Below are 13,784 nucleotides of genomic sequence, written 5' to 3'. Positions count from 1 at the left end.
TAATGGGGATCATATTCGGTATTCTTTCTAGACTTCCTTTCCACGACTGCTTAATGAAACATATGAAAGAGGTCTCTTTAAATACGAATAAAATCACATTAGTCGTTCTTTCTGGCACGCTAAGAATAGAAAGTAATGGAGATCATATTCGGTATCCTTTCTAGACTTCCTTTCCACGACTGCTTAATGAAGCATATGAAAGAGGTCTCTTTAGATACGAATAAAATCACATTAGTCGTTCTTTCTGGCACGTTAAGGATAGAAAAATGCGATCACATTTCGTACTCTAGACTTCCTTTCCACGACTGCTTAATGAAGCATATGAAAGAGGTCGCTTAAAGATACGAATAGAATCACATTAATTATTCTTCCTGACATATCCCTTTTAGAAACTGCTGGCACTGTTAAGCATAAACACCAACCCATTAAATATTAAGTAGTATGCCCTTCCCACTCTATCCTCCTCAAACCATTGTTCATTGGTTGATGATTAAACTACTCAGTAGACATCGCCTTTTACCTTTGGTGGTCGAGGGTTATGTCCGACATATCAAACCAAATAGAGTGAGGTTACTTACCAATGATTTCCAAAACAGTTTTGGGCTTGGGGCAAAGTCTTCGTTAAATACACGTAATGTTTTAACGAAACCAAGAATCACAAAGAGGTGTGATTAGCAAGTTTGCTTACCTAAGATAACTGATAGCCATGATATGCATACACTGCCTTGGTTATTGGTGAAAATAGGGATCTTGGTCCTACTGCAAAACGGGAATAGAACAAATTTGCAGTGGGAGTTTTATCATTAGAATAAAACATTACATGAACAAAGCTAAAATCTTTACATTTTAAACATTGTAGTAATATGGCTAAAGAAACATCCTTCTCTCTACGCTCCCTGCTCGAGAAACAAACACTGAAAGAGGACGGATCCAATTTCACTGATTGGTTCCGTACTCTCACCATTGTACTAAGACGTGAAAAGAAAGAATATGTCTTAAACTCACCTGTCCCTGCTGAGCCAGGAACAAATGGCAAACCAGAGGATATCACTAAGTACAACAAGCACAAAGAGGATGAGCTTGATGTACAAGGTCTCGTAGTAAGTATTATGGGTCCTGAATTGCAGCGCCGATTCATGGATACCAAAACTTATATCATATGCGATCAGCTCAAGAACATGTTTCAAGAGCAAGCGCGTATCGAGAGATTTAAAGTGACAAAATCTCTACTTGGTCACAGGTTGGCCGAGGGAGGCTCTATGGGAACTCACATGCTCCGTATGACGAGCGATGTTGAGCAGCTCGAGAAGCTGAATGCTCCGATAAGCAAGGAATTTGCTACGGACATTATCCTGCACTCACTTCCTCCAAGATTTTCGGGATTCATCATGAATTTCCATATGCTTGGCATGGATAAAAGTTTGCAAGAGCTCCAAGGGATGCTTCGGATCGCTGATGGGGACATGAAGAAAAAGTCTTCTGTTCTCATGATCCAAGCTGGTGGGAAAAAGATAAAGAAAGCCCCAAAGAAGGTGGCTCCCAAGTATCAAGGCAAAGGGAAAAAGATTCTTAAACCGAATCCTCCCAAGATAAAGGTTGCTGCTTCCTCTGAATGCTATTACTGCAATAGCAAGGGTCATTGGAAGAGGAACTGCCTGAAGTATCTAGCGGATCTGAAGTCTGGAAAGGTTTCCAAGGCTTCAACCTCAGGTATTTTTGTTATTGAAGTTAACGTTGCTACCTCTATAAATGATTGGGTATTGGATACTGGATCATGTGCTCATATTTGTTCAAATATGCAGGTACTAAAGAATAGAAGGAAGCTACGTAACAAGGAGATACAACTCCAAGTTGGAAACGGAGCACGAGTTGCAGCCGTAACAGCTGGTAGTATAGAGTTGTATTTGCCCAGCGGGCTTGTAATGGAATTAGAAAATGTATATTTTGTTCCTAGCATTTCCAGAAACATCATTTCAATCTCATGTTTAGAGATGAATGGTTTCTCTTTTGTGATAAAGGACAATAGATGTTCTATATACAAAGATGAATTATATTATGGATCTTCTTATATGATGAATGGTCTTTATATACTGGAAATGAATAAACCCGTGTTTAACATAAATAACAAACGACTCAAAGCATCACATGAAAGCACGACTTACATGTGGCATTGTCGCCTTGGTCATATAAATGAGAAACGCATCAAGAAGTTACATAAAAATGGACTTCTTGGTAAATTTGATCTGGAATCAATTAACACATGCGAATCTTGTATACGAGGTAAAATGACCAAAGCGCCTTTCTCCAAAAAGGGCGAAAGGGCAAGTGACTTGTTAAGTCTTATACACACGGATGTATGTGGACCTATGAGTACTTGCACAAGAAATGGTTTTTCTTACTTTATCACGTTTACTGATGATTACAGTAGATACGGTTATGTTTACTTGATAAGACATAAGTCTGAATCCTTTGACAAGTTCAAAGAATTCAAGACTGAAGTAGAAAATCAATTGAACAAAAGTATTAAGGCTCTACGTTCTGACCGTGGAGGCGAATACTTGAGTTTTGAGTTTAAAGAATACTTAAAGGAATGTGGGATAGTCTCACAGCTCACACCTCCAGGGACACCACAATGGAATGGTGTTTCTGAGAGACGGAATCGAACTCTACTGGATATGGTTCGATCCATGATGAGTGAAGCCACTCTGCCGAAATCCTTCTGGGGGCACGCACTAGAAACTGCTGCACGAACAATAAACATGGTTCCATCCAAGTCAGTAGAAAAGACTCCATACGAGTTATGGTTTGGGAAAATCCCAACTATGTCTTATCTTAAAATTTGGGGTTGCGAAGTATTTGTCAAACGTCCGACGTCTGGCAAACTTGATCCCAAAGCTGACAAATGCTTTTTCGTAGGGTATCCTAAGGAAACGAAAGGATATTACTTCTATTACCAATCCGAGAACAAAATAGTTGTTGCTCGTCATGGTATATTTTTGGAGAACGAGTTTCTCGCAAAAGGAAGTAGTGGGAGTAATGTAATACTTGAAGAAATTCAAGATACATCACATAATACAATATCTGAACCAGATCAGATTAACCCACATCTTGATACTTCGGCTGATGAGCATCTGGAAGTTCCAAATCCACAAGTAGCTGTGGATGAGGTTCTAGTCCCGAGCTCAAGTACTTCAACGCAAGTTGAAGTAGAACTAGATCCGCAGACAGTTGTGGATCAAGTTCAACAGCCCGAAGAACGAGTACTACGTAGGTCAACAAGAGTAGTCCATGCACCTGAAAGGTACTTGGGACTGCACGAGATCTCAGCCTATGACACTGAAGATCCTTTGACCTATGCGGAAGCATTGGATAGGCCCGACTCTGATAAATGGCTGGAGGCCATGAGATCCGAAATACAGTCCATGTATGACAACACGGTCTGGAACCTAGTTGTACCACCTGATGGGATAAAACCCATAGCTAACAAGTGGGTTTTCAAAATGAAAACAGACATGGATGGTAAGATGACTGTATACAAAGCACGGCTAGTAGCGAAAGGTTTCAAACAGATTCTCGGTGTAGATTATGATGAAACTTTTTCGCCCGTGGCTATGTTTAAGTCAATTCGGATACTCCTAGCAATTGCCGCATTTCATGATTATGAAATATGGCAAATGGATGTCAAAACCGCCTTCTTAAATGGAAATTTAGAAGAGGATGTGTACATGACACAGCCTGAGGGTTTTGAGGATTCAAAGAATGCTGGGAAAGTGTGCAAGCTTCTTAAATCCATTTATGGACTGAAGCAAGCATCACGGAGTTGGAATCTTCGATTTGACGAAGAAGTCAAAAAGCTTGACTTCGTCAGATGCGAAGAAGAACCATGTGTATACAGAAAGACTAGTGGGAGTGCCATCGCTTTTCTTATCCTATATGTAGATGACATACTACTAATGGGAAATGATATTCCTCTTTTGCAACAAGCCAAGTCTTCGTTGAAGAAAGTCTTTTCAATGAAAGACTTGGGCGAGGCTGTCTATATACTAGGCATAAAGATCTATCGAGATAGATCAAATAGACTTATAGGTTTAAGTCAAAGCACGTACATTGACAAAGTGCTGAATCGGTTCAGCATGCAGGATTCTAAGAGAGGATTCCTGCCAATGTCTCATAGTGTTCAGCTAAGCAAGACTCAGTGTCCTTCGACAACTGATGAGCGAAGCATCATGAGTAGAGTACCATACGCTTCGGCTATTGGCTCTATCATGTACGCCATGTTGTGCACTCGCCCTGATGTCTCGTACGCTTTGAGTGTGACGAGTAGATATCAAGCTAATCCAGGCCAAGAGCACTGGATTGCTGCAAAGAATATCCTTAAGTACTTAAGAAGAACTAAGGATATGTTTCTCGTCTACGGTGGTGATTCCGAGCTTGTGATTAATGGTTACACTGACGCCAGTTTCCAAACTGACCATGATGACTCGAGATCACAGTCTGGGTATGTGTTCATACTCAACGGTGGTGCTGTGAGCTGGAAGAGTTCAAAGCAAGAGACTACAGCAGACTCAACCACCGAAGCAGAGTACATAGCTGCATCCGAGGCAGCTAAAGAAGGTTTCTGGATCAAGAAGTTCCTTAGTGAACTTGGAGTGGTTCCCAGTGTTCAAGGCCCTGTGGACCTCTACTGTGACAACAATGGAGCTATAGCTCAGGCCAAAGAACCAAGATCGCACTCAAAATCCAAGCATGTTCTACGGCGTTTTCACCTGATACGAGAGATCGTAAATAGAGGTGATGTAAAGATATGTAGAGTTGACACAGTCAGCAACACAGCTGATCCACTCACGAAACCTCTTCCTCAAGCCAAGCACCAGATGCATATTGCCTCTATGGGTCTGAGACACATAGGAGACTGGCTATGAGTTTTTTCTTTAGATCTACGAGATTTTTAGAAATACTAGAGATTTGTATAAGTAGAGCCTACGATGATTGGCTCCTAGCTTAAGTGGGAGATTGTTAGTTTGTAATAATCTAGAAGTCAATAATACGATAAGTTAATCATAAAGCTTTGTTCATGAATTGAATGTTTATTTATATCATTTTGTTGCCGTGAGTATTATTGCATTTATGGATCATTTCGAGTTCATGACTGAAATTGTGAAACTCCATAATATAGATGATATATACTCTTAAAAGGTCACTAACCAAGGTAATTAGCAGGAACACTAATTACCGCTATAAGGTTAGTATGTGGATTAAAAGATGGCTAAGTTTTACAAACCACTTGACACGAGATGTCATTTTAATCACATAGATACATGTTCTAGGAACATGGTATTTGACAGACCCCGAATGAAACATTAAATAGAATTGTGTTCGTGTCATTTATGTTTTTCATTCAGTGTCAAAGTTCTACAGTATGAGGTATTTATCGTTCCCACTAAGAAATATATATGAGTAAGTGTTATCTAACGCTGTCCGTAAAAAGCAGCCATAACGGTAGCATTTCCATATATATAACTTAGCTGAGGAAGTGATAGTCTACCAAGAATACTACTTGTCCCTCGTATCTCTATATGAGCTATAGCATCACTGGGCCCCTTGATAGAGTTAGATTATCTGCATGCGGTATAATTACAAGAGTAATTATATTTGATAATCTACTCAAGATCAAGAAAAGATACAGTTACCAAGGATGACACACATCTACCTTGAAACTGATCTGATAGCTATGAGACAGAAGAACTGACACAAGTAAATTGTTTACTGGATCGTGATATTGTACAGTACAGCATCATCTGTGTAATTGGATGGTCATGATGTGTTGCCAGATGCCACCCATGACTAACAGAAGTTAAAACAGTTTTAACTCTGTTTACCAACATAACACAGATCCTATTGGGTCACACCATATAGGAGCTACTCGGAGAATCTTACTGATTAATTATAAATTGATTATAATTAATATTAAGATGGTTATAATTAATTATACGTGATATAATTAAATTATAAATGTCATTTAGAATGACAAGCAGAAACAACGGTTAATTTATAAACGTACACGTTACGTTGTATAAAAGTTACCGAACAATAACCGAAAAGAAATATAATTGTATATGACAATTATATATATTTGATTTGGAATTTTAATTGTTAATTATGGATTTGAATTATGGATTTAAAAGCCCAAAATAATCAAAGCCTTAATTAAAATTAAAAGCCCAAAGGCAAAAGCCCAAAATCAAAGCCTTTTACTATTCATCCTTAATGGGCCAAGGGCAAAATGGTCCTTTTTACCTTGGTGCCGACTTTCCATGTATTGACATGTGTCATGTGAGGTGGCAAGGGTATTTTGGTCATTTCACATGATAAAAGGATGAGGTGTCAAGGGCTTTTGGTAAATAGATTTGTTTTGAGGAGTATTTTGGTCTTTTGCCAACCTCCTCAAAAGTCTATAAATAGAGGGGTAGGGGTAGAGAGAAAGACTCACTAATTCACGTGTTAATCTGATTACTTTGTTAATCGGTTTTTCTCTCTTCCCTGATTTCGGTTATTACGAGATTCGGAAAAATATATTTTTGCAAACTCTGCGGTATTTCGTGTTTTGCTTTTTAAGTGAAACTGAATAACTTGGAGTCTTAAATATATTTAATCTGTCCCTATTTCGGTGAATAGTGTTTCTGCAGAATTCCGCGGTTTACGGTATTTCTGGCAGAAGAAGTAAATCGCTCTCCGGTTAGTCCTGGTGGATAACCAATAGAGGTATCACACGTGTGATACTGCGAGTCGATTCCATCCCTGGTGAGGCTCTACTCGCTCGGTCTGCATTCCAACTGAGATTTGGAATCAAGGTATAAATTGTTATATTAATCTATTTAATTTGTAAATAGATTTAATGCTTTAGGAAATCAATTATGGAGTAGATCTGTAAATAGGATTAAACGAATCTTCTTGATTCATTTAATCCATAGCTTAAGTTAGATGAAAATTTTTTGTTTTACTCTTTCCGCAGCTTAAGCTAATTAAATGGGTTTGAACCGTTCTCGAAAACCCAACACCAATATCTTTCGATTTGAGGTGAGAGCCATCGATAAACTCCTTTAACTTTCATGAATTTCGGCTTTGAAATTCATCCATGGCGCGAGAGAGTAGAGGGAGACGATGTCAGGGACTCGGGTCCCGCATGTCAGTCTCTCAGCGCACAGCACCCTTTTTGACTTAAACACGCATAGGCTTGGTGTGTTATGAGCCGCGCAAGGGGGGCAGTGTTATGGTTCACAGTGCTCCAAGAGCACGTAAAGTGAAGGGGCCAAAGGCGCTGAGTTTAAACTCAGCGCTTCCCTTGTTTGCTCGGCTGGTCTGGGTGTATGATACACCATTGCACTGTCAGTCTGGTGTGTGGAGTTCATTTGCCATGCGCTGAGTCTATCTATCCCCAGAGATCAGCGAAATTTCACTTCTTTCACTGGATAACGGGTCCCACTTGTAGGATGGGGGTTTGCGGCTCCCAATTTGCACCCAGGATGCTTAGGGTTATTGCTATGGGTACCTGAGCTGAGGTGGCACCACTCAGAAGCTGCCAAATCAGCATAAACTTTGAAAATTCATAACTCCTTAACCATTTGGAGTTAGAATCTGAATCTTATATCAAAATTCATGGTTTTAAATGTAGAATATTACCATGAATTTTAATATGTCATTTCCCTTTGTCTTGGGAGGGTTTTAAATCATTTGGCGTCTTTCCAAGTGCTTTAAATTATTACCAATTTTCTGTTTATTTAATTGGCAATATTTTAGGGTACAACAGATACGTACTATCAAGATCGGTTTTTATATAAAAACCGATCTTGATATGTAATTTTTAATTAAAAAAAAATTCAAAAAAACCATCAAGATCGGTTTTTATATAAAAACCGATCTTGATAGTACGTATCTGGATCGGTTGTTATGTAATTTTTTTTTTTTAAATTCGAAAATACTATCAAGATCGGTTTTTATCTAAAAACCGATCTTGATAGTACGTATCGGGATCGGTTCTTAGTCAAAAACCGATCTAGATAACAACTATTAAGATCGGTTTTGTTAAAAAACCGATCCTAATAGTTTCTATTTGGATCGGTTCTTTAAAAAATATAAAATCGATCATGATAGTATCAGTATCGCCTTCAACAGGATCGGTTGGATTCCGATACTGATATGTGTATATAACCGATCCTGATTCCATATTTTCCACTAGTGGTAGCCATACTTTTTTGGTGATACTACTTGCATGCCTCATTGGTACTAATTTTTTGGTGGTAACTTAGTAACATGGAGAAGTAAAAACTAGAATGTAGTATATATCCTTATCCAGTGCTAAAGCTGAATTCAGGGGTTGGTGAAAGGAGTTTGTGAGCTACTATGGTTAAGGAAAATTACGCGTACGGATATTTTTCATTATGCAATTCTCAAATTAAAACTGGAAACAAGAAATGGTTAAGAGTAATTACGCATACGGATGTTTTTTTTATTGATTACAGGACACCTTTCTGATGAGTATTGCTAAGAGTAATATCATATACATTTATCATTATTTTAAACACCAAAGAAATGGTTCATTATGACCTGCACTGGAACTAGAGGCTTCCGAGTAGGCCTGTTATCTCAATCAATTAGAAAATAAGAAGAGAAAAATCAAACCTTCGAAGTGTTTTCTAAAGTGCGACGTTTATATAATGAATCATGTAGGAATAATTTATTGCAAGACAGAAACATTATAACTTGTTATCTCAATAATTAATGTTTCAAAAGTGGGACTTTATTAAGATTTATTACTTTTGAGGACATCCAGGAAGAAAAATGAGAAAAAAAAAATAACAATGTTGAACTACCCAGTCTACCCTCCTCTCCCAGTGAATGTTGACTAGATCTTTAAGTCTTCTTCATACAGACATGTCAGGCACAATAATTGCTCTTTTGCAATAATGTTGAACTACCATCCTCTCGTACTGAGTGTTGACTCCAAGTCTTCTTTAGACTAAGTCTAGTACAGACATACCGAGCCCAAAAATTGCTCCTTTCCAAATAATGTGGAGCTACCCTCCTCTGTTATTGAGTGTTGACATAATTAGTCTTTTTGATATCAGTGTTGTAAATAACGGTATGCGGTCATCCAACGGACAGGATATCGTCAATTAATTAATCGGGAATAATAGAGAATAATCAGCCGATTAATTAGTCAGAAAAATTCATGACGGTTTAGTCACCACCAACGACTAATCGGCTAATTAATCCCTAAATGGACTTTATTACAACACTGCTTGATACTAAAATCTAATACGAATATACCCTTGCTAAGTTGCTAGCTACTATCTAGTTTTTTTTTTTTTTTTAAAGTCTAATACAGACATGTCCTGACAACCAGTCTTATCGATCGACGACCGTCCCTATAATCGGGGATACAGTTAACATATATGCAAAATTTGATATTAGTTGTATTTTTTTTGTTTCAAAACTAATTGTATCTAATATTAGACTTATTTTTCTCTAAAATTTATATATATATATAGAGAGTTAGGCTGGGGTGCTATGGATAGCATAGTGGCATCTATGCTACGGCTCAATATTCGAGTTTTCAAAATCCAAACGGTCGATCCGAACCGTTCATCTTATTCGCCATATTAATATCTGCTTGGAGACCAAATTTTATAATTTTCTGAATTTTTTTACTATTTATTAAGCCACTTTGAAAATCGCTAATCCAACGGTTTTACTGTTTTGTGCAGCTACCGTTGGATCAACAATTTTGTAAAATACTTAATAAATAGTAAAAAAATTCAGAAAAATATAAAATTTGGTCTCCAAGCAGATATTAATATGGAGAATAAGATGAACGGTTCGGATCGACCGTTTGGATTTTAAAAATTCAAATATTGAGCCGTAGCATAGAGGCCACTATGCTATCCATAGCACCCCAGTCTAACTCTATATATATATATATATTCATATATATATACTGCGAAATTTGGACACAGTTAACTTATATGATCTATCTTGTACTAATATGTTATTGCAATCAATAAATTTTAGATGAGCCTATATATAATATTTGTCCTTATCAGCCAATACACAGCATGTGCAGTTTTTATTTAAGTTATAACATTTATGATTGTTAGGCCCGACTATAGCTAGGGACGGTACGTCAATTAATGATAACACTGGCTGACAGGACATGTTTGTACTAGACTTAGTATAAAGAAGACTCGGAGTCAACACTCAATAGGAGAGGAGGGTAGTTCAACATTAATGCGAAGGAAAAATTATTGGTGTAGAATTTGTATCCGTACAGGTAATTTATAAGTAGAACTAGGAAACCGGATCTTCTGCTTTTCTCAAAGAAATGCGAGTCTGCATCTGTCACGTCCGATGACTGGATGGAAACTCGCTGCGTTCATTAGCGTAAGACGATTTATTAATCAAATATACTATAAATATATATACATTACTAATGACAAAGATAAGTAGATAACACAATAAATGAAGGAAGTTTATTTTTTTTTTGAGTTTAATAAATGTAATAAACCAATCGAAGAATAAACCTATTATGGTGTAATAATATAGAAACATTGGATTCGCACTCAAAATTTGAATTCCTGTAGACGAAACGAATTTGGTTTATTCCGACTGTTTCGGATGATCTCAAAAATTTGAATAATATTATTATTGAGAACTATTTTTTAAGAAAGTGTCTAATTGTCCACAGTCTTTTGTCTACCATTTGTCCACAGCTTTGACTTGTTGCGCGAATACTGTAAAATTACTTCTACATGCTGTATAATTATACAATATATCACATAAAATATATCAGTTAATAACAAAACATCCAGCAACTATTTGAAGTGGTTCCATGATAGTTAAAAAAAATATTGCAATTTGCACAACAGGAGAAAAGAAATGTACTTTCAAACTGTACTTTTGGAAAATGCAGTTATAGAAAGTTATTGGCAGTTAGAGTTATTAACGGTTATTGGCAGTTAGAGTTATTTATTAGTATCCGCACTGGGTTGAATCTTGTATACTATAAAATTGAATCTTGTATACAGTAAAATTTTCAATTGAATCTTGTATACTGTAAAATTTCTAAATCTAAACCATAAAATAATACCATATATACTGAAAGATAAAATGTAAAAAATGCTACATTTCAGCTTAAACTACAACCTGCAATGCATCATATATACTGTAAAATTTCAAAATATAAACCATAAAATAATACCATGTATACTGTAAAATTTCTAAACCTATACATACATCCATCATTTGTTCAACAAAAATCTGTTCACCACACACAAAATATGTTCACCACAAACAAAATCAGTTCACCACAGACATCATCTGTTCAACACAAACCACAAATATTCACTACAACATTCAATAGGTTGAAAGGCTGCATATGCAGTGTAATCATGCATACAAACCTGTATCATACAAAATAAAATGCATTAAAGAGTAATCATGCATATGCAATGTAATCACTACTCTATATCGCATCTCTATCATCTCTTTCCTCTAGATTTTCATAGGATGAATACTGTAAAATTACAAGATGAATACTGTAAAATTACAAGATAAATACTGTAAAATTAACAAATCAATACTCCATATCGCATCTCTATCATCTCTTTCCTCCAGATTTCCACAAGATGAATATTGTAAAATTAACGGGGCAATACTATAAAATTAACATATCAATACTCCATATCGCCTTTCTATCATCTATTTCTTCCATATTTCCACAAGACGAATACTGTAAAATGACAAGATGAATACTGTAAAATTAATGGGGCCATACTGTAAAATTAACAGATCAATACTCCATATCGTTTCTCTATTATCTATTTTTTCCAGATTTCCACAAGATGAATACTGTAAAATTAACGGGGCAATACAGTAAAATTAACAGATCAATACTCCATATCGCCTCTCTATCATTTCTTTCCTCCAGATTTCATTTGAAATGCTAGATATGTTACTGCATACAACGAAAACAACAAATTCAACAGAAATAACTTACTAGATTTGAATTTTGCCGTGCTCTTCAACAAAAACAACTTCTATTCGATCGCGCTCCACGGTTGAAGTTCCATTGCGATAATATATAAAAAACGAGATCGAGTCAGTAATCTCAATTAAAATCGACATTGCAAAGGAAAAATGAATCAGAGAAGGTAAAGGGTGTTGCATTTGTTCGGCCTTCGTCTAAGGGTCATTCTTGGCATAGCCGTTCGTGTTGCATTTGTTCTTCTCTCTGTGGCTTGCCTCAAAGCGCCGCCCCAAGACGCCGTCAATCCCTGTTTTCTCCAAAGAAATACCAAAACTTTAACAAGTCCCTATTGAAACGCAGAATCAGAATGTGGGTGAAATCGATCAAAAGGCGGCTTTGTTGAAGGATGAGATTGGAAAGCTGAGTATGAAAAAAATTTATGTCGAGATAGGTAAAGGGTGTGCTCAAATCTGATCGGATTGCAATCAAGGAGAGGAGAAGAGGTGACGAGCAAGGAGAAAAGAAAGAGAGAAAAATTCAAAAAAAGAAATCTGATCGGAAATTTGAAAAATGAAATTAGGAAGGTTCCATCATTTGGCGATATGTTTAAATACGAGTTAAACCGTTAGTGTTATATTCCGAAATTTTAAAACGTGATTAATTTGCTAAACTGATCTTTAAACTAAATACAAATTCTAACTAAATTAATGATCGATTATATTGGCTGATTAATTTTAATCGAATCTAAAATTTCGAAATATAAATGAATCATGAAATTATGTACATTAAAATTTAGAGGGTTAAAACATGAAATAAAATATGACACTATAAATAAATTGTAAACATCCGGTAAATTGATAAATCGAAGATTCGTTACAATCATGAAACTAAGAAAGAAAATAAATCAAATCAAATCAATTAATGTAAATAAATAGTTATATTGAGTTCTAATTAGGAGAATGATTATACAAAATTTTCGTACGAGATAAATTACATAAAAGCTACCAATTTCGTTTATTTGAGAATTATAAGGATTTGATTTGATATTTATATATATACACATATATACTATATGATATTGATTTATTCGGATTCTAAAATCGAATTATAAACACTTCAAAATATTCGTATGACATTATGAAAAAGTTTTGGACCTTTGATTCGAAATTAGGAATTTATAAATATATATATATATATATATATATATATATATATAAACACATTAATAAAAGATTAAAGGAAATTACCAAGTAACGACTATTAAAAATTCATGTAATGAAATATTTCAGATTCGATAAAATTATAGAAGTATAGATGGAATAATTTTAAGATAAAACTTCTCCGATTAGGATATCAGATGGGACAAAATAGCAATTATAACTCTCATATTCATTGAACTAAATTCCCACCGTCTGATCTCTGAGTTGAACGTATCTTGAAGCAAATTAATATGAGAGGAATTGAATTTAACCCAAGTGAATGCCTGGGTCGGATCCGCACCCCTCTCCATTCCTCTCTATTTCTCTTCTCTCTGTTCGTGTAACCCCACCCCGCTCCTCTCTTTTCCGCCTCCTCCATCTCCCCGTTCAAAATCCTAGCATTCCCTCTCTTGACTCTCTGAGACGCGGCCCCCACTGTGACCATTCTCCTCTCTTGTTTGTGCTTCCTGGAGACGGTTTAAACGGCTCGATGGTACCTTTTTCCCTCCCGCTCGTTGCTTGTGCGTGCCCGATTTTCGCCACTGTCTCGTCTCTTGTCAGAT

The sequence above is a fragment of the Carex rostrata genome, chromosome 1 (assembly GCF_964058835.1).
Source record: "Carex rostrata chromosome 1, lpCarRost1.2, whole genome shotgun sequence".
In the NCBI taxonomy this organism is placed as follows: Eukaryota; Viridiplantae; Streptophyta; class Magnoliopsida; order Poales; family Cyperaceae; genus Carex; species Carex rostrata.
The sequence above is the reverse complement of the archived record's forward strand: the minus strand, read 5'-3'. Positions refer to the sequence as shown.